At 38.6% G+C, this 26,760-nt stretch overlaps 1 protein-coding gene across 1 annotated transcript in view; it reads right to left on the bottom strand.

Annotated features, from left to right (window-relative positions):
• The window catches only part of slitrk6 (SLIT and NTRK-like family, member 6), a 67,060-nt gene extending 41,435 nt beyond the window's left edge, over positions 1-25,625 (bottom strand). The window contains exon 1 of the mRNA XM_057823658.1: positions 25,223-25,625. The gene's annotated coding sequence lies outside the window, so the exon portion shown is untranslated. The remainder of the gene's footprint in view (positions 1-25,222) is intronic.
• Between the last annotated feature and the right edge of the window lie 1,135 nt (positions 25,626-26,760).

Here is a 26,760-nt window from a genome sequence, read left to right as displayed (position 1 = left end):
TTAAATAAAAAATATACATATATTAAAAAAAAGGCATGTCCGATATTTTTTTGCCGATTCCGATATTTTGAAAATGACATGATCGGACCCGATCGATCGGGGCATCTTTAGATTTTAGCATTTGTTCACAAGAATTTTCAACGAAAAAAGCTCTTTGTGATTCCACTCGGTCAGCTTTAACAGCCACGCCAACAATGCAGGCCCCCAATTAATCGGCACCAGTGTTGTTAATCTTACTGAAAAAAAGTAATTAATTATAGTTACAAATTACTTCTCCCAAAAAGTAATTGCGTTAGTAACTCAATTACCTGAATGTAAGAGTAATTAGTTACTTGGCAAAGTAATTGTTGGTAATTACTTTTTTTTTTCCTCAAAAAAAAAAAAAAAAAAAAAAAAAAAAACATTGGCCATACTATGTGAAGTTTTTTGTGAAGGTTTTTGTTTACAATTGGCCCGAGCCCAATTCTTTACCCTAATTTACTCTTTACCCTGGATCAACTGTTAAAAGTTGTTAGACTTGCTCCCATTATTGCATTAGTTCCCTTCTCTCTACTTTCGACATATGAAAGTTTTAAAACTGTTTCATCATTTAAAGATAGATTCAAGTCAAGATTTTGCCGATTTAGAAGTATTTTAGATAAAAAGTTACTTAGGTTCGCTAGGAAGGTTCTCTACAACAGAGCCGTCCTAAAAAGTCTACTGCTTCAAGATGGCGGCTGTCTACTAACGCATTTAGTGCCATGTCTGACATTTTGCATCTAGTTATATCTAGTTATATACAGTACATGTGATATCTACCATGTCTACCATATCTATCATAACATGCGGGCGTAGTTTGTAGGCTATCGGCTACAACATGTATTATTAGAGCTACCTAGCATCGCGTTTGCTCCTCGTCACAACTTTTTGCCACCTCCCCACTCCTGCTCTGCTCTGTCGTCTCGGTGAGTCCGTCTCCCTCAGACTTTTCGACCAATATAGTAACGCATAGTAACGCATGCCTTTCCATCATCCTCAGTAACAGTAACGGCGTTGCCAAGATGAGAAAAGTAATTAATTAGATTACCCACTACTGAAAAAAATAACGCCGTTAGTAACGCCGTTATATTGTAACGCCGTTATTAACAACACTGATCGGCACCGAGTCCCATCAATATCATCATGAAGTCTATGATGGTAAAATCTCCGCCTAACTACCGAGAACCGTTTTAGAAGTATTTCCAAAAAACGTTTCTTTAATGTCAATTGAAATATGGCTGTTTCATGAACAATGAAAGGGCAAATCCTTCATTGTGCACCTTTTAAGTTCCAAAATAGAATGGATATTTTTTTTTTTTTTTTTTTGAAGCAAATGAGTTGAAAAACAGCGCAGAATTTTAAACACCCGAACGTGGGAATGATGCCATCCTTGGAAATGTTCTCTCAATACTGCATGCATTTACAGTTGCCTTTTGATAGGGTTTCTAACACGGGAAAAAAAGATGATACTTTAAAAAAGTAGCGTGAAGTTCCACCTCTCGGTGTAATATTCTTCATGACAGTTTTTCACCCCTTCAGGCTTCGTGTGTTCTTCGCTACTTGAATTGCTCAATTGAACACGGCAACCGCAGCCAGAAACAACGGCCACAGGGTACTGGAAATGACAGTCTTATGATTCCTTCCACGAATAGGTGTTGCTGTTGTCTGATTCATGAACTCCCGTCTCAAATGAGGCACACATGTTGAGCAGGGTAAAACTTGTACATGGATACAAGTATCTATATGTGCTTGAGCAGAATCTGACTAGCTAGGTTATGTAACGCGAAACATTGATTGACACCGTGATTGTTTAGATCTGCCATTTTATTTTTAAAAAAGACGTGTTTGCTAGGGTGTTACGGTGCATTAAAATGTAATTTCAAATCAGTTTTTTAAGTGCTTGGTTTAATGAATATGAAGAACAAAATTACTGACAATGCTTTTATTTTTTCAAAATGTCAGCAATAACTTGTGTAAGTAAATAATAGTGACCCTTGTTAGGTGATCTAGCAAATAAATTACACTCTGCGTTCATAAATCTAAAACATAAAATCAGCGTTGTTTTCATTAACGATGACTATAACAGAAATATTTCGTCAATGAACAATTTCTTCATGACAATGATGAGACGATAACTAGCTGAAAACGTCTCTTGGGAGACTAAAACATAACAACACAAATGCCAGTTTTCATCTGACAAAAATATGCCCTAGTTTCCGTCACATGTTCACAATGTGAAACATTTGTTGTGTAATTAGCCTGCATCATAGCAGTGTCTGGTAACTCGTAGCGTTAGCATAACATTCGCGTTAGCATTAGGCTATTGTTAATGGCAAGCGTCTCTAAAACTCGGACATTTTTTTAAGCCTGTCACGATAACAAATTTTAGTAGGCGATATATTGTCTCATAAATTATTGCGATATACGATATTATTGCCTGTTTTTTTTTTTTTTTTTTACCTATTCAAACACAAATATAGTGACAATACATCCTAGTAATTCACAGATTCAGATTCATATTGAAATGCAATAAATTGGTATTCTTAAATAAAACACAAACTATACTAAAATGTATAAATATGTATTAAAAAAACACAATGAATAATGAGTCATTTTAAAGCTTGTTAGGTGCAGACTATGAAATAGGTGAGAAACCCACTGTCATTTTTGTTTTCTGCCAATTAGAGCCCATTAAGTGTTAATTTGATCCAAAATGACTGTCATCTTGTCCTGCAAAGTGTGAATGCAACAAATTGGAAGCCAAATTATTATCATTTATTATCATATTATCATTGCCAATCAGATTTTTCATAATGGATGTCATTTTAAAATTATTCTTAGTGTAGAATCTGAAGTATATGCGATTGCCTCCAGTAATCTGAACATGACATGCTTTTATTTTGAAATGTTCATTTGCTAAGCCACTAAACGTTACCTTTACACTCAGTAAAAAGAAACAAAAAAAATGCACTTCTCTTTCGTCATAAATGTTGTATCAGTAATAGATTTTTTTTTTTCTTTTGTTCGCATCGCTTGCAAATTCTTTAATCCAGCGAGTTTTCATGTTTGATGTGTCACCTTATAACTGCAATTTTGCGTTGTGGAGAAGACTATCAATGTTTTATAGCAGACTAAAGTGGTGAGTTTTTTCCATCGGCCTCAATGTAGCAGTGCTAACGTTTTACAATGTTTAATGTAGAAGTGTTTCCTTATTCTGTATGTCCGAACTTTAATTCCACGGCGTGTCGATGGCCAATAAACATCTGTGTAAGCTATTCGAGTCTCATACGTGATCAACGCGCACGTGTGCCGAGTGCACGCACATATGTATGCATGCACGCGGCGATAAATCGCAGCCTGGAAAATTACCGCCCTCATTTTTATTTATCGTGCGATAATTTGACTTGTTGCATATTGCGACAGGCTTACATATTTTTACATACAGTTCATGGCATCCAGGTGGTTATAATTGAAAATAATGTACTGTTGAGGGTGTATTATCACGTGATAGATTTGTAGATGCTTTTAGATACAATATATGCTCGTCTATAAATGTTCTTTTCAAAATGTTATTTTTGTAGTGAATCTTTCGAATTTTACAGACAAAAAATTAAGTTAATGTCGACTAAAACGAGATGAAATTAGTCTAGAGTTTTCATCAACAAAAAACTAGACGAAGACAGACACATTTTGAAAGGACTAATAAGTATTATCGTCCAAAAGACAAAAATTAACTAATTTGCTCCCAAAAACGTAAAAATATGTTCTATTTTTAATTGTTTCAGTGTCCCAAAGACGTATTTATACGTCTTTAACATCTTTTTTTTTCCAAAAGAGGCATCTCTGGGTTGTGATTCAATTTCGCTCCAAAGCACAAAGCTGAAAATCCATTTCAAAGCAATAAAACTGGCCACTGGAGGGCAGTAGCGCATTTGGTAAGACCCGCAACCCGATTTAACGGCAACAAACGGCCAAGCCGCAAAGCTGGGGCTCGGCTTAAGACGACCGAATGGACGACAGGCAGCGGACGACCGAGCAGAACAACCGGGACCACTAGATGCCGTTGAGTCCGTGCTGCTCGCGAGCAGAGCCCGCAGAGACTAAAAACAAATATTTTTGAGATAGGCAACGATGAGGGAAAAGTTTAACTGGCTGTCGCGGCCACAATAGCATCATCTTTCAGTTGGTTATGTGTAAATAAATTGTTACTTTGCTATCAAAAGCTCTATTTGTCTTGTTATTTCTGTTATTTTGAAAAAGGAAAACATTATTCAGATGTTTAGGATGTATAGTAACTAAAGCAAAAAATAGCTGTGTTAAAGTCAATGTTTGAAATGTATGCTTTCACAAAAAGCTCAATTTCTCATTTTTTCATCAGAAATTGGAAAATTGCTCAAACTAAGCTAATTTCTAATGCTAATTTCTCAAGAATGGAAAAAGATATGAACACGCGAAGGGCCTTGCTCCCGTGAAAATGGCTGGGAGAGAATAAGTTGAAAGGGCTGCCAAAATATAAAACAATTGTGACAATTATTAAAGTTTTAAAATGTACAAGAAAATTAAGCTATGAATCCTTGGCAGCAACAACGACCATGAGTACATTCTTTTGCTAGAGAGAGGAACACGCCCACGTTTTCTGCAGAAAGCACATCGCTACATACAGTATTTTCACTTCAAATAGATGACTTTCTTACATGTAGCTTCAACATTTATCATAGGATTTTTGCAGTTTTGAGTGGTTTAACATATGCAGTTGTCCATCGGTAACAGAGAAGCAAAGTGTTGAACAGCACACCAGAGCTAGCCTGCTCGAGGCGGGCTGACCCAACAACATTGAGGTACGACGGTCTTTTAGCTCAAGCTCCTCGTTAGCATTTGTCGTGTTGTCATTTGTCAGGAATGTAATTTACAGAACTTATTTAGGAATGTAAAGTCTAAACTACTTATTTAGGGCCCCGAGTGTCCGAGACTTAAGGCGTCCGTGTGGAAACTCCCAAAGGACTTCGGTTCTGCACGCAGCGTTTCGCTCGTGCTAGTTGTAAATTTTATGGGGGAAGAAAAATGCATGAAACACAACAAACGGTACACATTGAACCGAACCACACGCACGCGAAGCATTACACCCTTAGTTATAGACATCACATCAATTTTAATTGTGAATTCCAGCATTGAGTGATCATGTTTTTATTACATAAAAAAATAAATAGTCCCTAGGTTATGAATGAGTTCCATACCTACGCTAGCGACGTAACCCAAATTTCCGGGTTAGTCCCAATTAACCCTATAAGTACCCCTAAATGACCCCTAAATCTCAAAATAACTGTTCAAAAACATGCATTATACATCACATTAATAAAATAGAGTAAAATATGAGATACTGTGAGGTACAATAAGCAACTGCTTATGTGACTAAAACAATGACTGCAGACAAAACAAACTGGAAATCTTGTAAGTCGGGTACGTCATGACCCAGGGACTTCCTGTACATTTTAAAAACTCTTTTTTAAATTTTATTATTTATTTTTTTTAAACCCGATTCTGACCCTCTGAAATTTATGATTTTCAGATTTACGATCATTTGCAATTTCCCAACCAATTTTTAAAAAATTCATGAAAAGAATTGAAATCAGAACATATGAAAAAAATATATATATATATACACAGTGTACAGTGTATCACAAAAGTGAGTACACCCCTCACATTTCTGCAGATATTTAAGTATATCTTTTCATGGGACAACACTGACAAAATGACACTTTGACACAATGAAAAGTAGTCTGTGTGCAGCTTATATAATAATTTATTTTCACCTCTTTTTTAACAGTTGTGTTGTCGAGACTAAATTAAAAAGAGTTTTCATCAACTGATGTAGGTGCAAAATTGAACTGTTTGGTCACAACCAAAACCGCCATGTCTGGCGAAAAGTCAACACTGCATACCACCAAAAGAACCTTCTCCCAACAGTGAAGCATGGAGGTGGGAATGTCAAGATCTGGGCTTGCTTTTCATCCTCAGGACCTGGACAACTCCACATAGTCCAGGGAATCATGAATTCTGAGGAATATTGTCAAATCCTAGAACATAACCTGACGCCATCTGTTTTGAAGTTAAAGCTTGGCAGAAGGTGGATCATGCAACATGATAATGATCCAAAGCATTCCAGCAATACAACCAAGGAATGGCTGAAAAAGAAGAAGATTCGTGTTCTGGACTGGCCCAGTCAAAGTCCTGACCTAAATCCCATTGAAATGCTGTGGCGGGACCTGAAGCGAGCAGTTCATGCCAGACGCCCATCAAACCTCTCTCAACTAACTGCGTTCTGCAAGGAAGAATGGGCAAAAATCCCCCAAAGTAGATGTGAGAGGCTGATTAGTCACTACAGAAACCGTTTGGTTGAGGTAATCTCTGCAAAAGGAGGCGCAATATCCTTTTAACTGAAGGGGTTCACATACTTTTGCACACATGATATCTGAGTTTTTCTTAAATCAACCACTTTTGTTAAATAAAGAATGACAATATAACTATTTCTTTTGTTTCAGTCCATTATTTGGAATGTCAGTATTGTGGATTTGGGTATAACTTAACATTTAATAAGGTTATTTTAGTTTTTTTTACAAAAAATCTGACCATCGCTGTGGGGTTCACAAACTTTCGAGCAGCACTGTATAATAGAGTTCATTTATTTTACCCTCAAAATATAGCCATTAATATCTAAACCCCTGGGAACAAAAGTGGGTACACCCTTTTGAAAAAACGTACATCCCTAAATGTCCAAATTGAGTACTGCTTCTCATTTTCCCTCCAAAATGTCATGTGACTCGTTACAGGATTGCTGTCAGCATTGCTGCAGAGATTGAAGATGTGGGGGTCAGCCTGTTAGTGCTCAGACCATACGCTCCACTCTACATCAAATTGGTGTGCATGGCTGTCACCCCAGGAGGAAGCCTTTTCTGAAGACAGTACACAAGAAAGCCCGCAAAAAGTATGCTGAAGACATGTCAACAAAGCACATGGATTACTGGAACCATGTCCCATGGTCTGTTGAGACGGGCGGGCAGTACTCATTTTGGACATTGAGGGATGTACGTAGTTTCTATGGGGTGTACTCACTTTTATTCCCAGGGTTTTAGATATGAATGGCTAAATTTTGAGTTATTTTAAGTGGAAAATAAATTACCTCTATCATATACGCTGCACACAGACTACTTTTCATTGTGTGAAAGTGTCGTTTTGTCAGTGTTGTCCCATGAAAAGATATCCTGAAATATCTGCAGAAATGCGAGGGGTGTACTCACTTTTGTGATACACATTATATTTTTTAATGGTCCAGATCACCCAGCCCGTTTTCATTCAAAGGGGGTGAAATGTTTCAGCGATAAAAATGGTCAAAAAGATCAAAATTGCTTTGTGTCTTTATTGTTTGAGTATATGGAACTTATCATAAAAAATGTGTCAACTGTTGGCCAAAGAATCAATATTGTGTCGTCATGTAAAAGGTGATTTGACAAAAACTTCAATAGTCCTTCCACACTATTTTGTCAGTGATCTGAGTAACAGTGAAAATATATGACTTAAGTGTTCCATGTTGACAAAACTGCTTGCCTTTTATGACATGCTAATTTCACTTCCAGTTAGATTAGTTAAATGTTTTGCTTCCTTCTATTTCCTGAAGCAGGAAGGAGTTCGATGACACATAAGTAAAATAAATACTGGAGGTTGACTGGAAAACAAATTCATCATGTGATTGAAATATAGAACATACAACAAAAGAGTGTTCAATAGCGGCAAAGTAACAATATAAATTGGCGGTGTAACAAAATATCAAAATGGTGATATAGGCTGATACTTTGTATCCCAAAAGGTGATCGATACTCTCCTGCCAAGAATCGATATATCGTTGGTGCGCTTACAAGTCATTTTGTGTTCATTTTAGGGCATTTACAGGTCGCTTTCTGTTGAATTTGAGTCACTGCCTATTTATTTGGGGAGATTCTTGGGTCACTTCCTGTTCTGTAACCCAAAATAAACCAGAAGTGTGTGCACCAAAATCAACAGGAAATGACTCAAAATTAACAGCAAATGGCCTGAAATGCGCCCAAATTAAACTCATTGGTTGCCATTGACCACCATAGAATTAACAGCAGAATGAAAATAGCTTGTTTTTTTGTTTATTAGTTGTTTCGTAGAATATCATAGAATGATTTCCCGACCAATGTGTCGTATCGTGAGATCATCGTATCGTGAGGTACCCAGAGGTTCCCAACCCTAACATAAATGATTTTATTGGATAATCATATATATTCGGGATACGTTGCCAGTGTAGGAACGCAACTCGTTCGTAACCTGGGGACTAACTTTAAACTATAAATGTATATATAAGTGCAGCCCATCCCTCCTCCCGCAGCCCAGCAAAGAGGCCATCGTCATCCCCCTGGGATCCAGGGTGGTCCCCAGGGCCACCCGCGCCCGCATCAACCGGTCTTCAGGGATGGGAAGATGGGACGCACCACCAAGCCCACGCCCACCCCCGTCCGCCCACCCGCAGCCCCCCAACCGGCATGGGACCCACGGGAAGCAATTTTTTAAAATTGCCTTATATGATCTACTTACAAGGATGGCGGGGGTGCTGGAGCCTATCCCAGCTAACAACGGGCAGGAGGCAGGGTACACCCTGAACCAGTTGCTAGACAGTTAAGGGCACATAGAGAATAATGTAAAGAAAAAAATATATATATATACATATATATGTTAATGTCATCTTGTTGATTTATTGTTATGATAAACAAATACAGTACTTATGTACAGTATGTTGAATGTACAGTGCCTTGCAAAAGTATTCGGCCCCCTTGAACCTTGCAACCTTTCGCCACATTTCAGGCTTCAAACATAGACATATAAAATTTTAATTTTTTGTCAAGAATCAACAACAAGTGGGACACAATCGTGAAGTGGAACAAAATTTATTGGATAATTTCAGCTTTTTTAACAAATAAAAAACTGAAAAGTGGGGCCTGCAATATTATTCGGCCCCCTTGCGTTAATACTTTGTAGCGCCACCTTTTGCTCCAATTACAGCTGCAAGTCGCTTGGGGTATGTTTCTATCAGTTTTTTCACATCGAGAGACTGACATTCTTGCCCATTATTCCTCGCAAAACAGCTCGAGCTCAGTGAGGTTGGATGGAGAGTGTTTGTGAACAGCAGTCTTCAGCTCTTTCCACAGATTCTTGATTGGATTCAGGTCTGGACTTTGACTTGGCCATTCTAACACCTGGATACGTTTATTTTTGAACCACTCCATTGTAGATTTGGCTTTACGTTTTGGATCATTGTCCTGTTGGAAGATAAATCTCCGTCCCAGTCTCAGGTCTTGTGCAGATACCAACAGGTTTTCTTCCAGAATGTTCCTGTATTTGGCTGCATCCATCTTCCCGTCAATTTTAACCATCTTCCCTGTCCCTGCTGAAGAAAAGCAGGCCCAAACCATGATGCTGCCACCACCATGTTTGACAGTGGGGATGGTGTGTTCAGGGTGATGAGCTGTGTTGCTTTTACGCCAAACATATCGTTTTGCATTGTGGCCAAAAAGTTCCATTTTGGTTTCATATGACCAGAGCACCTGCTTCCACATGTTTGGTGTGTCTCCCAGGTGGCTTGTGGCAAACTTTAAACGAGACTTTTTATGGATATCTTTGAGAAATGGCTTTCTTCTTGCCACTCTTCCATAAAGGCCAGATTTGTGCAGTGTACGACTGATTGTTGTCCTATGGACAGACTCTCCCACCTAAGCTGTAGATCTCTGCAGTTCATCCAGAGTGATCATGGGCCTCTTGGCTGCATCTCTGATCAGTTTTCTCCTTGTTTGAGAAGAAAGTTTGGAAGGACGGCCGGGTCTTGGTAGATTTGCAGTGGTCTGATGCTCCTTCCATTTCAATATGATGGCTTGCACAGTGCTCCTTGAGATGTTTAAAGCTTGGGAAATCTTTTTGTATCCAAATCCGGCTTTAAACTTCTCTACAACAGTATCTCGGACCTGCCTGGTGTGTTCCTTGGTTTTCATAATGCTCTCTGCACTTTAAAGAGAACCCTGAGACTATTACAGAGCAGGTGCATTTATACGGAGACTTGATTACACACATTTGGATTCTATTCATCATCATCGGTCATTTAGGACAACATTGGATTATTCAGAGATCCTCACTGAACTTCTGGAGTGAGTTTGCTGCACTGAAAGTAAAGGGGCCGAATAATATTGCACTTTTCAGTTTTTTATTTGTTAAAAAAGTTTAAATTATCCAATAAATGTTGTTCCACTTCACGATTGTGTCCCACTTGTTGTTGATTCTTGACAAAAAATTAAATTTCATATCTTTATGTTTGAAGCCTGAAATGTGGCGAAAGGTTGCAAGATTCAAGGGGGCCGAATACTTTTGCAAGGCACTGTATATATCCGTCTTGTGTCTTATCTTATTTGACAATCAACATTATCATAAACGGGACGTGTTTGAAGTACAGCGCTCTTAATTTGCTACCTCACTGTGACCCACGGTCTTAACCTGTCTGTTGTCAAAGCAAGATTATTCGTAGCAGCCAAGTCGGCAACAATATATTGGCGGATTTTGTTGCACGTAATGAAGGGAATAGTTACCTTTCTTGCACACACCATATAACTGTTTGCATTACTCTAATACTCGTAATATAATCAATCAGGGAATAGTATCATTTCTCATATTTACTGTAAGACTGTTTTTATTGCTCTAACACACCTAATATAAAATAAATAGCACTTACACCATAGTTTAATGAAAAGAAGCAGAATAGAGGATACACAACGCCATCTTATCACAGAAGCCCAACGCGTCATGAGCAAGATTGATGCACCAACTCTTGCAATCAGTTCTCCCGGGCACTCCAGGACAAAGAGCAGGGCGCTCTGTCCTAAAACAAGTAGTATCGCCCAACCAGGATAACAAGTTGATAGCGCGGGCGCCTTGCACGTCAAGACCTGCGTCGGTCGGCGTGGCAACCACGTCCCAGCCACAAAGGATGACGCACGAACCTCACCTGCCACAGAGGGATGATCCCAAGACAACACCCAGCCACGCCTTCGGCCCGGCCCACTCCACTGCAGCTTTCAAAAAGGACTGAACATTTAGATAACACGGTCAGTTCTCGGGAACATTCCAATGTGTCCGTTGCTTTGCGGACCTTGGATCCAACACTGCCTCTCCGTCGTCTGTTTTTGATGAATAAATTGTCAACTTGTTTTCAGTGAGCCTTCTTCAAACTTTTGGAACATGGAGTCAGGACAAAGGGTTAACATGGGAGTGAATGCGCGGAATCTTGGCCCCCACCGGTTGGCTTGCGGGAGCGGTGCCAGCGGGACAGCATTTCGTTCGGCAGGCAGTGTTTCCACGACTTGGCGGGGGGGCGTATTCCTTCAGTATCCGTAAAGACAGTCTTTGTTTAATAAGTACGAGTGGGGATAGCATATCGGCTCACCCAAAATGCTGCCAAACAACGGATCTGAATGATATTGAAGCCGGCAAGCCACCTCCTTAAGTTGGTGTCTTTCCTCACGAGCAATGATGCCCGTGCGCCACAGCACAGAATTTAATCATTAAGAAAATTTGCATTTTTTCTGCAAACTCGAAGAAATGAAAATAAATTGCTGCTGCTGCGCTTTTTGTGTTTTTTTTCACGTCACTCCAAGCCGGGTCGGGCTTCAATACCAGCGGGCCGTGTCGGGTCGGGCTGGATTTTTTAGGCCCGATCTAACCTCCACTATCTCTCTGCTCTCTCGATTGCAAAAAACTGATATTTCCTCATGTTGAAACAGATTGTTATGGCTGCTAAAATGCTGCTGCACTTCATTTTAATTCATTATTTTCTATTGTTATGTGGTAGTTACTGATTGCATTTCTAAGTTGATTGCACATATATAGTGGGCTAGGCCTACATTTGACTTTTGTTCTACATTGCAATTTAGTTCACGTTTTGTTTGCAACTGAACTGATCCCTGGATTGATATTGCGATAAAGATGCTGCTGAACTACAATATTTTCTTTGTCGTTTTCTTTAATATTTACTTGAATATTTTTATTGATGGGTCGTTGTGACTAAAATACAGTGACTGTTATTACTAATTTTGCACAGGAGTTGAGATGTTGCACTGTGTGAAAGGCTGCTACTGTGTGTAAAAAAAAAAAAAAAAAGAGAAAGCCCTGGTCTCGTTCAAAGCACCAATTAAATGCTGCTTTTTTTTTTTTTTTTTTTAATATACAGTATATATCTGAAAGTATTTTCATTTGACTTCAACCAGGAGTGACACGAGAGCCAATAAAAAGTTGTTTAATGTCTGACCGCTTGTGTTGCTTCATGATTCACGAAAAATATGCTTTGCTTTAGAATTTTAATGCATTCCAGGCTTTAAGGCATCACGATGCATTGCTGAATCGAATCGAATCGTGACCCTCTGAATCGAATCGTGACCCTCCGAATCGAATCGTGAGGGCAGTGCCAATTAGAGCTGAAACGAATACTCGAGCAACTCGAGTAACTCGAGTTCAAAAACTGATCCGAGTAATTTTATTCACCTCGAGTAATCGTTTATTTTGACAGCTCTAAGCATCACGTTTTGCTCGGACTACTTTTAATGCGGGACAACGCGCTGATGTCACGTGCGTAGAGGAAGAAGCAAAAAAAAAAATTTTTTTTAACTTACTGCAGCCGTCACCCGCTACAAATGACGCCGACGTTGCTAAATACTAGCCCGCATGATGCTACATTGGTAGCAGGTAGCGTCTGATGAGTCTCATAGAGACCACATGTATGTTGAACTAGATCCGAAATGACAGACTCGGCCGCGTCTGGGCAGCATTAGTAAATAGCCGCCATCTTAAAGCAGTTAGAGCGCTAATAGAGTTAAGCGCTAATAAATAAGATTAACGTTACTGTCACTAGCTCAAGTAACGTTAGCCCTGCGGAGGGCTAGGTTTCTATTAATTATGACCACTTTCGATGCGTGGCTGACATGTCTAACATACAGGCTTTAACATAACATAGCGTTGTGGAGTGATGAGGGTGTAAAATCAAAACTCAATAATGCTAACTATAAATTTTAGCTCAGTAGTCATTGCTGGATAAAACACCAAGTAGCACTGGTCCCTAATGTGCTCCAATACAGCCTGTATCATACATTTATTTTGAACACTGCAAAAACTCAAAATCCTATCAGGACTTACAGTTTAGACTAACTTAAAACTTAACTTGAACTTAAAAATGGCTTGACACAAATAGAAATTCAATTGAAACATGTGGGGAAAAATCCTAACTTTTAAGTGATGTGTGTTATCACGCATAACGGCATTTTTAGTTTTTTTTTTTTTTTTTTTTTAATAAGATCTAAAGGTTTTTTTGAGTGAAAGCAGTGAGTTAGTCTTTTTTATTCTAGTTACAACTGAGATGCAATTGGTGGCTGTTTTCAACAATATACATCGAAAATAAAGACATTGATTGACTGAAAATGGTTCAAGATTACATGAAATGTCTTGTTTTCTCATGTACTGTATATTTATAATTGCTCTTCATTTGTTTTATCCGATTACTCGATTAATCGACAGAATTTTCAGTCGATTACTCAATTACTAAAGTATTAGATAGCTGCAGCCCTAGCCAATGCACACCTCTAATCCTTAGTACTTGAGTCATTTTATTATTTTGAAGTAGCGCTACTCTTACTTGAGTACAATTTTTGGCTACTTGACCCGCCTCTGTATACCTCTTTGCTAGAGACTAAGACAAATCCAAGGTTGCATGCTCTGCGGACATCAGCATACAGCACTCAGTGTAAACAAAGGTTATTTTGCTTAAGTAATGTTTATTCTTCTTCAGAAGGCCCATCAATTCTCTGTAGACTCCATTCGGAACTGCATTTCCATTGCTCAGCAAGAGGCCCATACACCTCACTGCACAGCACACTTAAATAGACTCTCATCCTACAACTAAGCTGTTCCTTCAACTGCAGAGAAAAATAAATACAATATTAATGGAAGGTTGTTTAGTGAATGCAGCCATCCATTTTAGTGCCTAAAGCATCGAGTCTTCAGCAAGCACCTTCATGATTGTTCTTTTGTTTCCCCTATCTGATCTATTTATCTCTCCTCGCAATTGCGTTGCAATTACACAGGCATGCTTCCTCGCAAAACACGACCTGCCTTAGGAGCATTCATCTTTCGATCTTTGCGCGTTTGCTAGCCGACGAGAAGAAACTCGGCGTTACTTGTTGCACGCGGCCAGGCGAGGTTTCATTTCAGTCACACACTCTGCTCTATTGCTTGACTGTGCAGAAATGCGAGTGCATTTTTGTGCCCTTTTTTTTTACGCACACGTGCGCACTCGCATCGTTGCATGCCACAGTGCCGCGCGGTTATCCCGCGAGCCAATTACTGAGGGAGTTAGGGTCCCTTTTTCATCCGGAGTCATGCCAGCGATGCGGCTCACCCGACAGGGGTCATCTCCACGACTATACCCTCGAACGTGAGAGCGCAAAAGAAATTCGCTCCAACACAATCCTGATTTAATGATACCGCACACAAACGAGGAATAGCTACTTTTCCGTTTGCCTCGCAGCGTATTTTACCAAGTGCACGCATGTTTCTCTCTGTGGCAAGCCCTTTTGCACTATTTGAGCACAGTGATAAACTTCGGGAGATGTTTGTCTCCTATGGTAACTTGTTTATGATGTTTGTGTTTTGAAACCGTAAAAACAGCCCAAATAAGTGAAATGATGCAGAACAAGTGGAATACTGTTGAGTTAGCATTTTCTCCCCCTCGCTGGCTGGTTAGGTTGATTGAAGACTCTAAGGCTACGTTCATACTACAGGTCTTAATGCACGAATCCGATTTTTTCGTCTTTTTCCGACTCAAGTGAGGCATTAACTTGACGGTCTGAACGTGACAAGTCGCATAGAACGGGACCGTTTCAAATCCGATCTGGGTCACTTTCGTATGTGGTCTAAATCCGATCTGGGCCACATTTTTCCAGACTGTCGCGGCGGTCTGTACTGTCCAGTCCCGCAAATCGGTTTTAATGCAGCAATTACGTCATCAAATAGCGAGAGAGTCGTTACCGTAGCGATGCAGCTGTGCGTTATTAGCGCCTAGCTTGAAGTGAACACAGCTTTTGGGGAAGGGCTGGGCTTTAAAACAGTCATTAAAAAAAAAAATGGGTTGAGGATAAGCCTGAGAATGCTCAGTTTTCTCTGTTCCAAGTGAGCAATATTTCAACATTGCCTACACGGCCGAGAGTCGGGGCAAACGTGTGTGTGACGTGCACGGACAGTGCGTGCATGCTATCGATCCATATAAACTTTGAATATAAGCCTAAACGGGGAATATTTATGTCTGTTATTTGTGTCCTCCTTTTGAAAAGCAAAATATGATATCCCTGGAATGACGGATGACTTGTGTCATTTGTTTTGATGCTTCTGCGCATGCGGGTCTTCTTGGTCAGCGCGTGTCGGACTGCGAATTAGTGCGCATGCGTAATACTTGAACGGTCTCAATGGACAAAGGCAGTCTGAACGGGCACGCCAAAAAAACGGATATGACAAAAAATCGGATTCGTGCATTAAGACCTGTAGTATGAACGTACCCTAAGTCAGAGGTCACGGAACCGTGGACCTCGGTCCGGTTCCGGCCCCCAAGCCGTCTCAAGCTGTCCGGACTAATACACGTTGCAAAAACAAAAATATTTTTTTTCTGCCGGTTTGCAGAGCGGAGGTGGGCAACAAACAAAAACCTTAGCGGTGACGCGGGTGAGCCAACCAATGGGAGTGAAGCATTTGAAAGTTATTTTTAGAACAGCATGTCTCACACTCGCTTTCCAGACTCCGCAGAGCTTAAATATTTTAAACATGTTAATGTCCTACCAAGTTATTTTTAAACAAGAATAAAGTAGAAAAATGCTTGTCTTTATTAAATGCTTCATTGAATTAGTCCACTCAAACCCACTCAAGCTTCTCACTTACACACAATGAGTTGCCACAGCAATTGTTTAGCAAGTTAAATGATGACTGACGCATGCGGCGCTTTGAAGTTCGTGTCTCTGGCAAGATCAAACCCACTCAAGTCCACTCTGACCCACTTTAAAAGTTGCTCGTTTACACACAATGAGTTGCCACAGCAACTGTTTAACAAGTTGAACGATGACTGGCGCATGCGGCGCTTTGAAGTTCGCATCTCCGGCAAGATCAAACCTTAACGTCTGTCAATCATCGTTAACTTTAATAAGCAACTCCAGTGCACTGCCTGACCAAGAAAAGCGACAGGAGAGAGAGTTGAGAGACTACGTCATCGGATGGGGACAGCTCTATAAAATACTGCATTTATTTATTTGTTTTTTCATTTGGAAAAAATAAAAATCTGCGATGGACTGAGGGCACAAACCTTGAAGCGCATACTAGCGGGCTAAAACACCACATTAGATTTTCTGTCATATTCTCTAATTGCTTGTCTTCATTTATAATTCTATGTCCCATATTGGTCGACCTCTAATCTGTACTCCCTTTTCATGGTTTCTTCTAACCTCAGATGGGATTTTAAGTCCTTCCTTGCCCGTTAAGGAAATTTAAATGAGGGCATGTCATCATTTTCTGGTCATCTGTGAATCCCTTTGAGACTCTGTTGTGACTTTTCTTAACGTTCAGCCAACCAGCAGGGGGTGAGAGTATCTTTAAAGGCTTCATTTAGATGCCTAAGTGACCACAGTGCCCACTGCTGAGCAGTGGCCAGAGAACAAAGTAAGGCAAAAATTAGAGATGAGAACAGGAGCTTCTTGTGCAGTGCATTCAAAGGGATATATTGTTTCATTTTCAGGTCAAGTGATGCCAAATATGATTAAAGCATTTAGTCCGTGTTATATTTTTAACATTATTGGTATTTTTCAATGCTCTATTCTTGTGGTTGCTACTTTACTACAGTGAGTGGTAGAAGTAGGAGACCGGATGAGCAGTGCGTGTCCGTCCCTTTAAAAGTGACTGATTTGAAGAAGAAAAAGAAAGGTATATGCAGTAATTAGTTATTGATCATTGCGGTATTTCAATGAAAGTCTGTCACAGTTCAATGAAGCTACCGTGCTTGGTATTTTCTTTTTTGAAAGTGTGAGGACGTTTGAGTACTCAGCAAAAACACATGCAAGCCCAGGGAAATATGCAAACCCAGAACGTCCAGAGCTGAGATTTTAACCCAGAAAGTGTGAGGTAGCCTATTAGCAAGTAGCCATGCCATCCACATGATCATGCACTAGATCAGTGTTTTTCAACCGGTGTGCCGCGGCACACTAGTGTGCCGTGAGAAACAGTCATATACATATATATATATATATATATATATATATTAGAGCTGTCAAACAATTAAAATTTTTCATCTAGTTAATTACAGCTTAAAAATTAATGAATCGTAATTAATCGCAATTCAAACTATCTATTAAATATGCCATATTTTTCTGTAAATTATTGTTGGAATGAAAAGATAAGACACAAGACGGATATATACATTCAACATACGGTACATAAGTACTGTATTTGTTTATTATAAGAATAAATCAACAACATGGCATTAACATTATTAACATTCTCTTAAAGTGATCCATGGATAGAAAAACTTGTAGTTCTTAAAAGATAAATGCTAGTACAAGTTATAGAAATTTTATATTAAAACCCCTCTTAATGTTTTGGTTCTATTAAAATTTGTAAAATTTTCAATCAAAAAATAAACTAGTAGCCCGCCATTGTTGATGTCATTACACCATACTCACTTCCCAAACCCATAAAATCATTTAGAGCCAAGCGCCAGCAGAGGGCGCCAAATAACAAAAAAACAAGTAACAAGCATACATTACACTTCTGTCATTTTAATCTGAGCGGGGCATGTGCGTTAATTGCGTCAAATATTTTCACGTGATTAATTTAAAAAATTAATTACCGCCCGTTAACGCGATAATTTTGACAGCCCTAACATATACACATATATATATATATATATATATATATATATATATATATATATATATATATATATATATATATATATATATATATATATATATATATATATATATATATATATATATATATATATATATATATATATTAGGGCTGTCAAACGATTAAAATTTTTAATCGAGTTAATTATAACTTAAAAATTAATTAATCGTAATTAATCGCAATTAATCACAATTCAAACCATCTATAAAATATGCCATATTTTTCTGTAAATTATTTATATATTCTGTAAAATAAATTGTTGGAATGGAAAGATAAGACACAAAATGGATATATACATTCAACATACGGTACATAAGGACTGTAGTGGGCATTTCACTCTACTGTCATTTAAATCTGTCTATGCTGTCCTCACTCCGAAGCGTCTACTTTTTCCAAAGCTAGACAGCTAGTGAACGACGCCTTAATAATCAGACTTCTTCCTTTTTCATCTGATTTATTAATCAAATATCCTCAAACCATTGTCCTCTTTAGACCGTCATAAAACTACAACAAAAAAAAAAGCACACAAGCATTGCATTAGCAACAACGTTAGCTTAGCACGCTATACAGGTTCACTAAACATAAAGAAAAAGCGTCTCATACAAAAAATAGAACATTTCGATTACTAACATAATATGTACATTCTTTACAACAACCATACTTATGGACAAATCTTGTCCAAGGATCATATAAGCACAACATTACAACGTAGGCGTCAGCCCGAGACGTCGTGCAGCCATATTGAACTGGCAAGAAAAAAAATAAACCATGTCGCAAAGCGACCACAAGAGTTCGCTGTTAGACAGCACAAAAAGCCTTGCTGTAAAACTTACCACAAGGCAGAATACTGTCTGAGTGGGACATGTGCGTTAATTGTGTCGAATATTTTAACGTGATTAATTAAAAAAAAATAATTATCGCGCGTTAACGCGATAATTTTTACAGTCCTAATATATATATATATGTATATATATATATATATATATATATATATATATATATATATATATATATATATATATATAACTGTGTGCGAGCCCTTGAAGGTGCCATCAGACTGCAGAGTGGTGACGTAGTAGGAAGCGAGCAAAGAGGGAGGGAGGAAGAACGGCGTGTGAGCAAAGTTAGCGGTCGCATGTTGCGGATGCCGCTGTTATTTTGTTTATTATTTTCCATTGTTGCCACAATAAAGTGGGAAAGTCATCACCGACTCTTCTCCTTTTTATTTCCCCATTCGGGGCTATTACAATATTTTTTTTTTTTTTTTTTTTTACGTCGTCAGGCGGAGTTGCAGTAGGAAGGAAGGAAGTAGGTAGAATGTTTTCGGTCGTGTGCAGATGAGCGAAGTATTGCTTATGTCGCGTTCAAAGACTGCTCGGATTTCTAGCCACCAATGACCGTGCTGTACGCGACAATGTGGACCCCAGCACGTCTACTGCACATCATTTGGTTAGATTCGTCATGTGTCGATATACTCGAAAGTGTCCTTTCTATTATATTTCTTATGTGACGACCGTCACCCCCGCCCCTGTGTTTTATTCCAACTAGTGCTGCAACAATTACTCGATTGACTCGAGTATTCGATTAGAAAAAAAATATTCGAATTAAATTTTGTTGATTCGAGTATTCGTTTAAATAAAGTGGCGTTGTATTGGTTTATTTTGAAACTGTTTGCATTTAGTTTAAATGATTTGGGTGGCAACAATGAATATGATATAACTCATTTCTCATGACGGAAACCAGCTGCTCCCGGTTAAGAACACCATTAGCCAAGTTTTTGTTTGAGATAATGTTTTTTAATGCATTCATGATTTCGTTTATGGGTATATTTAACCGTTTTTTTTCTTTGTGGGAATATGTGTCCAAACCATTTGTTAAGAGCATTATAAAAAATAAAATACAAAAAAAAACTTTAGCATTTTATAGCATTTAAGCTAGCGGAGTTGGCTGGCTTAAGTTAGCCAATTGTTCTTTTGTTGTACATAGATCCTCATTTTAATTTTTCTTTTTTTAGTACCGTTTTAGGCTCAGCTCGGGTATTTTAATTCTTCATGTTCCTTATCCGATTACTCAATTATTCAAACTAAATAGTCCACCGATTAATCGACTAGTAAAACATTCGATAGCTGCAGCCCTAATTCCAACACATTGTTGAGGACAGCAAGGTGACTAATGGCTAAAAATCCGAGCAGTTATTGAACGCGAGATGAGGAGCTATCCATACCAACAGCGCCATGTTACCATGCAAGCTTAAGCGTCATCTCGAAACAAAACACCCATCGCTTCAAAACAAATCGATGGACTATTTTGTTCACCTCCATGAAAACACAGAGAAACAGGCAACTTTTTTGATAAAAACTACAAAGTTAAATGAGAAAGCCTTCAAAGCCATTTACCTTGTTGCTAAATCCAAAAAGTCCCACACCGTGACAGAGACATTATTTAATGCTACCTGCCTGCATAGCCATTGTCTGCGAGATGCTCGGCCCTGATGTGGTTAAAGACATTGCTCAAGTCCGCCTGTCTGATAATTCTGAGCTTTTTCAAGCCTAACTGCTATAAAAAAATAAATAAATAAAAACAGAGGAAGACGGAAAGCTCTTGAAGAATAAGGATATCGACTTTGTATTCATCTAAACAGGCTCAAGTTTCACACTGAGTAAGTATACATACTGAGAATTTTTTTTATAATTAACTGTTAACTGTTTTTTCATCAGAAATTGGAAAATTGCTCAAACTAAACTATTTTCTAATGCTGATTCTAAAGACTGGAAAAAGATATGAACTTACTTTTTTGTCCTGCTGAAAGAAGAGACCCTAATCTTTCTTTTGGTAGGTTCCATTTTTATATAGCAATAGAACAGAATTTTCTGTGGGCCTTGCTAAATCAGCCAAAATCCAGTAAAAATCCGGGAGAGAATGAGTTAATCTAAATTTTGGATTTTTTTTTAGTTTGTTAAGCTTCTGTTTACAGTGCAGTCCAATTTTATTGCTTGTTTTTTCCATTCTGCAGTTTTAATTTGAGTAGTCAATGAATTTTCTGGTTCTTTCTTTGAATATTGACTCAGATCTCTGCATAAGTATACAGGTAGTCCTCAGGATACGACTTACGTGATTTTGACTTTACGACACCGGAGTTTCGTCCATTATTTTCTCTCCGGTTGTTTTTCTTTTTTTCTTTTTTTTTCATTCGCATAAACAGTACCTTATTGTACCTAACAGTACATTATTTTTTTTGCTTTCCCTTATCAATATGACATGTTCTGTCCACACTAAATTTGAATTTGTTCAGCTTTGCAGACAGCAAACAAGGCAATTGTGCTTTTTGAAGCTTTTTCCTTCCTTTACTTTTGACAATTTGTAAAGCTGTAGCACACATATGTACACTTATGTTCAAAACGACATACATTTTAACAATAAAACACCTGATACAAAACAATTGGTGCTCAAACGTCCATCTCTCATCTGATCAAAATGTAAATTTAGTAGATTAAATTAGCCTAATTTGCCCAGTAAAAGTCTGCTATGAATGCTAACATATTTACAATTTTCATAGCAAATCGCTTACACAACTCCATGAACTGTAGCTCTAAACTTAATTACAAATGCATACACAAATATATATTAGCTGAAAAAACTTACAGCCTTATGTGGGCCAAACCAGAGTGCAGCTCTCCTATATCCATGTCAGATGAGTCTCTTACTCAGTCATAATAGCCGAGGTGACAGTCCAGCCACACCCAACACTGCCACCAGTGGGCAATGTATCCTCCATCATTAACTAACAAGAGTGGATCAGTTGATACAAATCCCTTTGTATCCAGAGAAGGGTCATCTGACCCTAATCAGCATATGTTTTGTTAGCATTGAGGTCCTCATTAGTCATTCCCATTCACACTCTCAAAACCACAGGGCTTGATTGCTCCAATTCACATTTTGAGTGTATACAGGGCAGGGCTGCCTTGGCTTTGTCGGACAGTGGACCGCTCAGGCAGGCAATTGGGCGGACAACCTTTTTACATATTCCAAAAGTTGCAGTTTTCCTACAGCATAAGGCACAGTGTAAAAAAAAAAAACTAAGGCTTTCAAACGATTAAATTTTTTAATCGCGTTAATCACAGCTTAAAAATTAATTAATTGTAATTAATCGCAATTCAAACCATCTATAAAATATGGCATATTTTTCTAATTATTGTTGGAATGGAAAGATAAGACACAAGACTGACATAAACATTCAACATACTGTACATAAGTACTGTATTTGTTTATTATAACAATAAATCTACAAGATGGCATTAATATTAACATTCTTTTAAAGTGATGCATCAATAGAAAGACGTGTACTTCTTAAAAGATAAATGTTAGTACAAGTTATAGAAGTTTTATATTAAAACCCCTCTAAATGTTTTCGTTTTAATAAAATTTGTAAAATTAAAAAAAAAAAAAAAAAACTAGTAGCTCGTCATTGTTGATGTCAATAATTACACAATGCTCATGGTGCTGACACCCATAAAATCAGTTGCACCCAAGCCCCAGCAGAGGGTGACCAAACACCAAAAAACACAAGTAACAAGTGGACATGACACTGTGCTGTCATTTTAATCTGTTTGAGCGGGGCATGTGCGTTAATTGCGTTAAATATTTTAACGTGTAATTTAAAAAATTAATTACCGCCCGTTACCGCGATAATTTTGACAGCCCTATAAAAAGAAGAAAAAAAAATACAATTTTTTATGTGGTGACATATGGCACTTCGCCCTTTTTCCGGGCTATGTGTTGGGAGGTTGTTGCTGAAGCAATTTTTCCTTGTGCGCCTCCTTGTGCCCACATGAGAGTGAGCTAATTCCTTTGCAAGACCCACCAAAAAGTCCACCCTTCTCTCTTGCCTTCCTGTGCATGCCTGATACAACACATACACATTCAGTGCTACCATGTCAGTCATATTGTCAAAAACGGTGACTGGCGATCTCCGTGGTCCTCTGTGTTTGACAAAGCCAAGGGAGCCCTGGATTTGCAAATATTCAAGATGCTAATTGCAGCTATCTAGAGTGACCCCCCCCCCCCCTTCACACCTAGGCAGCAACTGGGGGGGGGGGGGGGGGGGTTTCTGTTTGATTGCTTGTTTGAGTTGTTTCTTGTTTGACAACGCCAAGTAGTCAGTTTGGTATCGGGGTCATTTGATGCTTTTCTGGCCTTTCTTTATAGCCAAAAAACCCAAGGACTTCCAGCGTTAAAAAAATTACTTTTGGACTTTTTAGATAGTTTTTTTTAAAAGGTTATTTCGGATTTATGCATAAATTCAGGTTATGTCGCCAGCACAGGAACGGAACTCGTTTGTAACCTGTGTTGCAAGGGTGTAGGTTTGGTCTCAACATTGGTACAGATGCTATAACAGCATAGCCTGCATATACACTTTTTACTGGGGGTGGGACATTAATAAGATGTGTTTTCTACATTAAAATGAAAAAAGTTGAAATTCTTATTTTCAAGGGAGAAAATGGGGGAAATCGCCCTTCTTCATATGAAGGAAATTTACAGTTGTTGTGTTTGTGTGTGTGTGTATTTTTTTTTTTTTTTTTTTGTGGGTGGGATGGTAAAGTTCCTGCAAATACAATTGTTTTTAAATGAATGATGTAGAAAACAAAATAAATACGTTATAATTAATGAGTAAATGCACTAAATGCACAGTTGAATTAACATTAACAGTGGAAAACATACAGAACAGGAGGACACTTATCTCTAAGCTGCTCTCTACTCGAGTTTTGCAGGTTGGCAAGTTCACACAGTTTATTGTTATGCTAACTCTGATGCAGGTGGGACTTTCAGTAGCAAAATTACTGGCGTATTACCCACTTACACAACATTGACATCTTTTTACATTACCTACAGTGGCTGCTGCTGCGGCGGCCCGAATTTTTTTTTTTAATACCCCTCGTCTTCAAAGGGGGCGAGGGGGCGGCATGTTGACATGTATTTTTGTCGGGGTTGTGTGAGTGTGCATGTTTGTGTGTTCTCGTCATCAGCCAATCAAACGTGCACTTGAGGGGGGGGGGGGGGGGGGGGGGGGGATGGACCGGCACTTTCAGCAAGTGAAATGGGATAAATGTAAGTCTGAACATAATGAAAAGAATTCCCTTAATACTGGTAGAGCCTATTCTATTCATGCAACGTATGAGAAGACGATCCAAATTACCTACATAACTATGAAGTCATTCAAATAAGGTTGCTTAAAAGTTTGTGTGGACAATTTGAGCATCCTGAAAAGTTGCTAGTGTTATGTTCCTACTGTCGCTATGCAAACGTACACCCCTGCTGTGTTGTATATGTATATGACATTTTTGCATTGGGAGAAAAAACTTGTCCTTTTTACTTGTAAATTTTAAAGCAAATACTTTTGTACATGAGTTTTTTATATTTTTGCTTAGATACTTGCACTTTTACTGAAGTCATTTTTTTGCACCTGTATCTGTTCTTTTACTTATTTTTTAAAAAAATAAAATAAAAAGTGAGAACTTCATCCACCTCTGACCATATTTACAGGATACACCCAAATTTGATATCCGTGTAAGTGGACAACAGGTTTTTATGATTATGATGATGAAGTTATTTGCTCACTTGCCCTATTAAGGGTTAACTGCCGAAATAAAATAAGATTGAATAAGGGTATTAGTCCTAACGAAAATAACATTAACATGACCAAATAAATTCTAGCCTTGCAGTTAGTCATTTACTTTGTAACAGAGAGCAGTATTTTAAAATAAATAGGGTGTATTTGGTTCATTTCGATGTATAGTACGTTTCCCACATAGCGCTCTTAGCTTGGTCAACTAAGAAGAACGCAAATACTGTGCGTCGAACACGATTATGACATGTAAAACACAACAACCAGGTAAAAAAAGGGAATCAACTTAGTTTCTGTGGGACTGAAAAGGGACGCAGCGTGATCTTAGTTTGCCATCGATTGTGTCAATGCGCGGGGCAAACATCCAGGTGGGCTCAAGGTTAGCTGTCAAGTTCGAGCTGATGTTTTTTTTTTTTTTTTCCCCTCCCCAACAAATGTGACGTATGGAATCCATCACGTAATTGTACGGTGAATTCGCGTTCTAAAGTTAAAAAACAAATCAAAATTGGGAAGACTAGAATGGCAATAAATTCTTACCTTGGAGGAAAAAAAGTGATGGAAAAGAAGCTATTCCAATTGACGCCGCGCACAGTCCATCAGTGCGCGGAAGCGAGTCTCTCCGCAGTGAGGGTGAACTTCTTTTCTCCGGCAGGTCTCTGCTTGCCCCGGTCACTGACACGATATCACACGGGTGGGAATTTAAAAATAAAATGTCCACTCTCCTTCTTTACCGGGACGATGAGCGATACAAGTCCTCTGTCGCCTTTCCGAATTTGGATGAGTTTAAAGTTCCCGGTCTGAAGGAATGATATCAAAGTACGCAAATGTGTTTTTTTTTTCCCTTCACATGCACATCCCACGATAACCGAAGATGTGCTCCGTCATGTTCTGCTCTCCAAGCGTTGTAAAGCGTTAACAACTCTGCGACGCCTTGGCTCTGCTTCTTAATTTGCATGGAACCGAGGTGCAATACAGCGAGATGTGAGGGAGATCAAGTTTAAGTGAAAACTACAACACATCCGGTAAAGCTTAACAAAATAAGAGCACTGAGTTTGAGAACGTGGCTTTTTTTGACAGCATTGTTCTCACGTAACTCACGGCTATCTTTCAACGGCGTTTTAGTCGTTTTTTCATACACTTTAATAGGGTATCAAGATACAAAGAAATCCTTTGTTACTGGAAAATAACACGTACTTAAACGATCAACTTCCGGTATTTACAAATCCAAATGTGTGGTCTAATCATACAGCAGGGAGCTGTTAGACCCAACTCCCTATTGGAGTATTTTACATTACAGAGGGAGAAATAGGAATTGTTGTGCTTTAAATAGCTCAGCTGCAGCGCCATTCAAATGCTTGCTGTTATATAATAGACAGGTACCCAGAATAAACATATTTTATGACAAAATAGATGAGAGGAAGATAGGGAAAGTGTAGAATGTGGAAAATGCTTAATCAAGTGTGTGTGATTGTTTGTGTGTTAGGTTTGGACAGCATCCATTGAGGCTATAACAACCTTTGACTTTCTGTTTGTTGTATATATGTGATGTATGGATGAACCAGAGTTGCTCTAAAAATTAATTGTTACTGTAATGTTAACATATTACAATTGGGAAGTACAGTAGGGTGACCAAACGTCCTCTTTTGCCCGGACATGTCCTCTTATTACGTGCTCTCCGGAGGGTCCGGCCGGGTTTCATAAATTCATGTAAATGTCCGGTTTTTATGATTTTTCACGGGACCAATTTGAAAAGAATCCCTCCGGCCGCTGGGAGGGAGCGCCTGCCTGGGTTGACATTGACATTCTTGTTTTTTGTTGGCAGTTTACCCTTTGTTTCATGGGGAATTACCACTATCTAACGACGGTTGACAGTTTGGCAAGAGATCAGACTACAGTAAGGAGTTTTAAGACGTGGCTCCATACACCTTTCTGTAGGTTTCTCTCCTGTTAATGTCGATCACGTGTCTTCTGTTGTATATTGGGTTAGGCAGTATATTGTATTAGTCTTGTATTAATTGTTCTGCGTTCGTGTATTTGGTCGAATGCTAGTATTATATTTTAAAGTGCATGTGACA

The sequence above is a fragment of the Corythoichthys intestinalis genome, chromosome 2, assembly GCF_030265065.1.
Source record: "Corythoichthys intestinalis isolate RoL2023-P3 chromosome 2, ASM3026506v1, whole genome shotgun sequence".
In the NCBI taxonomy this organism is placed as follows: Eukaryota; Metazoa; Chordata; class Actinopteri; order Syngnathiformes; family Syngnathidae; genus Corythoichthys; species Corythoichthys intestinalis.
This window is presented reverse-complemented; position numbering and strand designations above follow the sequence as displayed.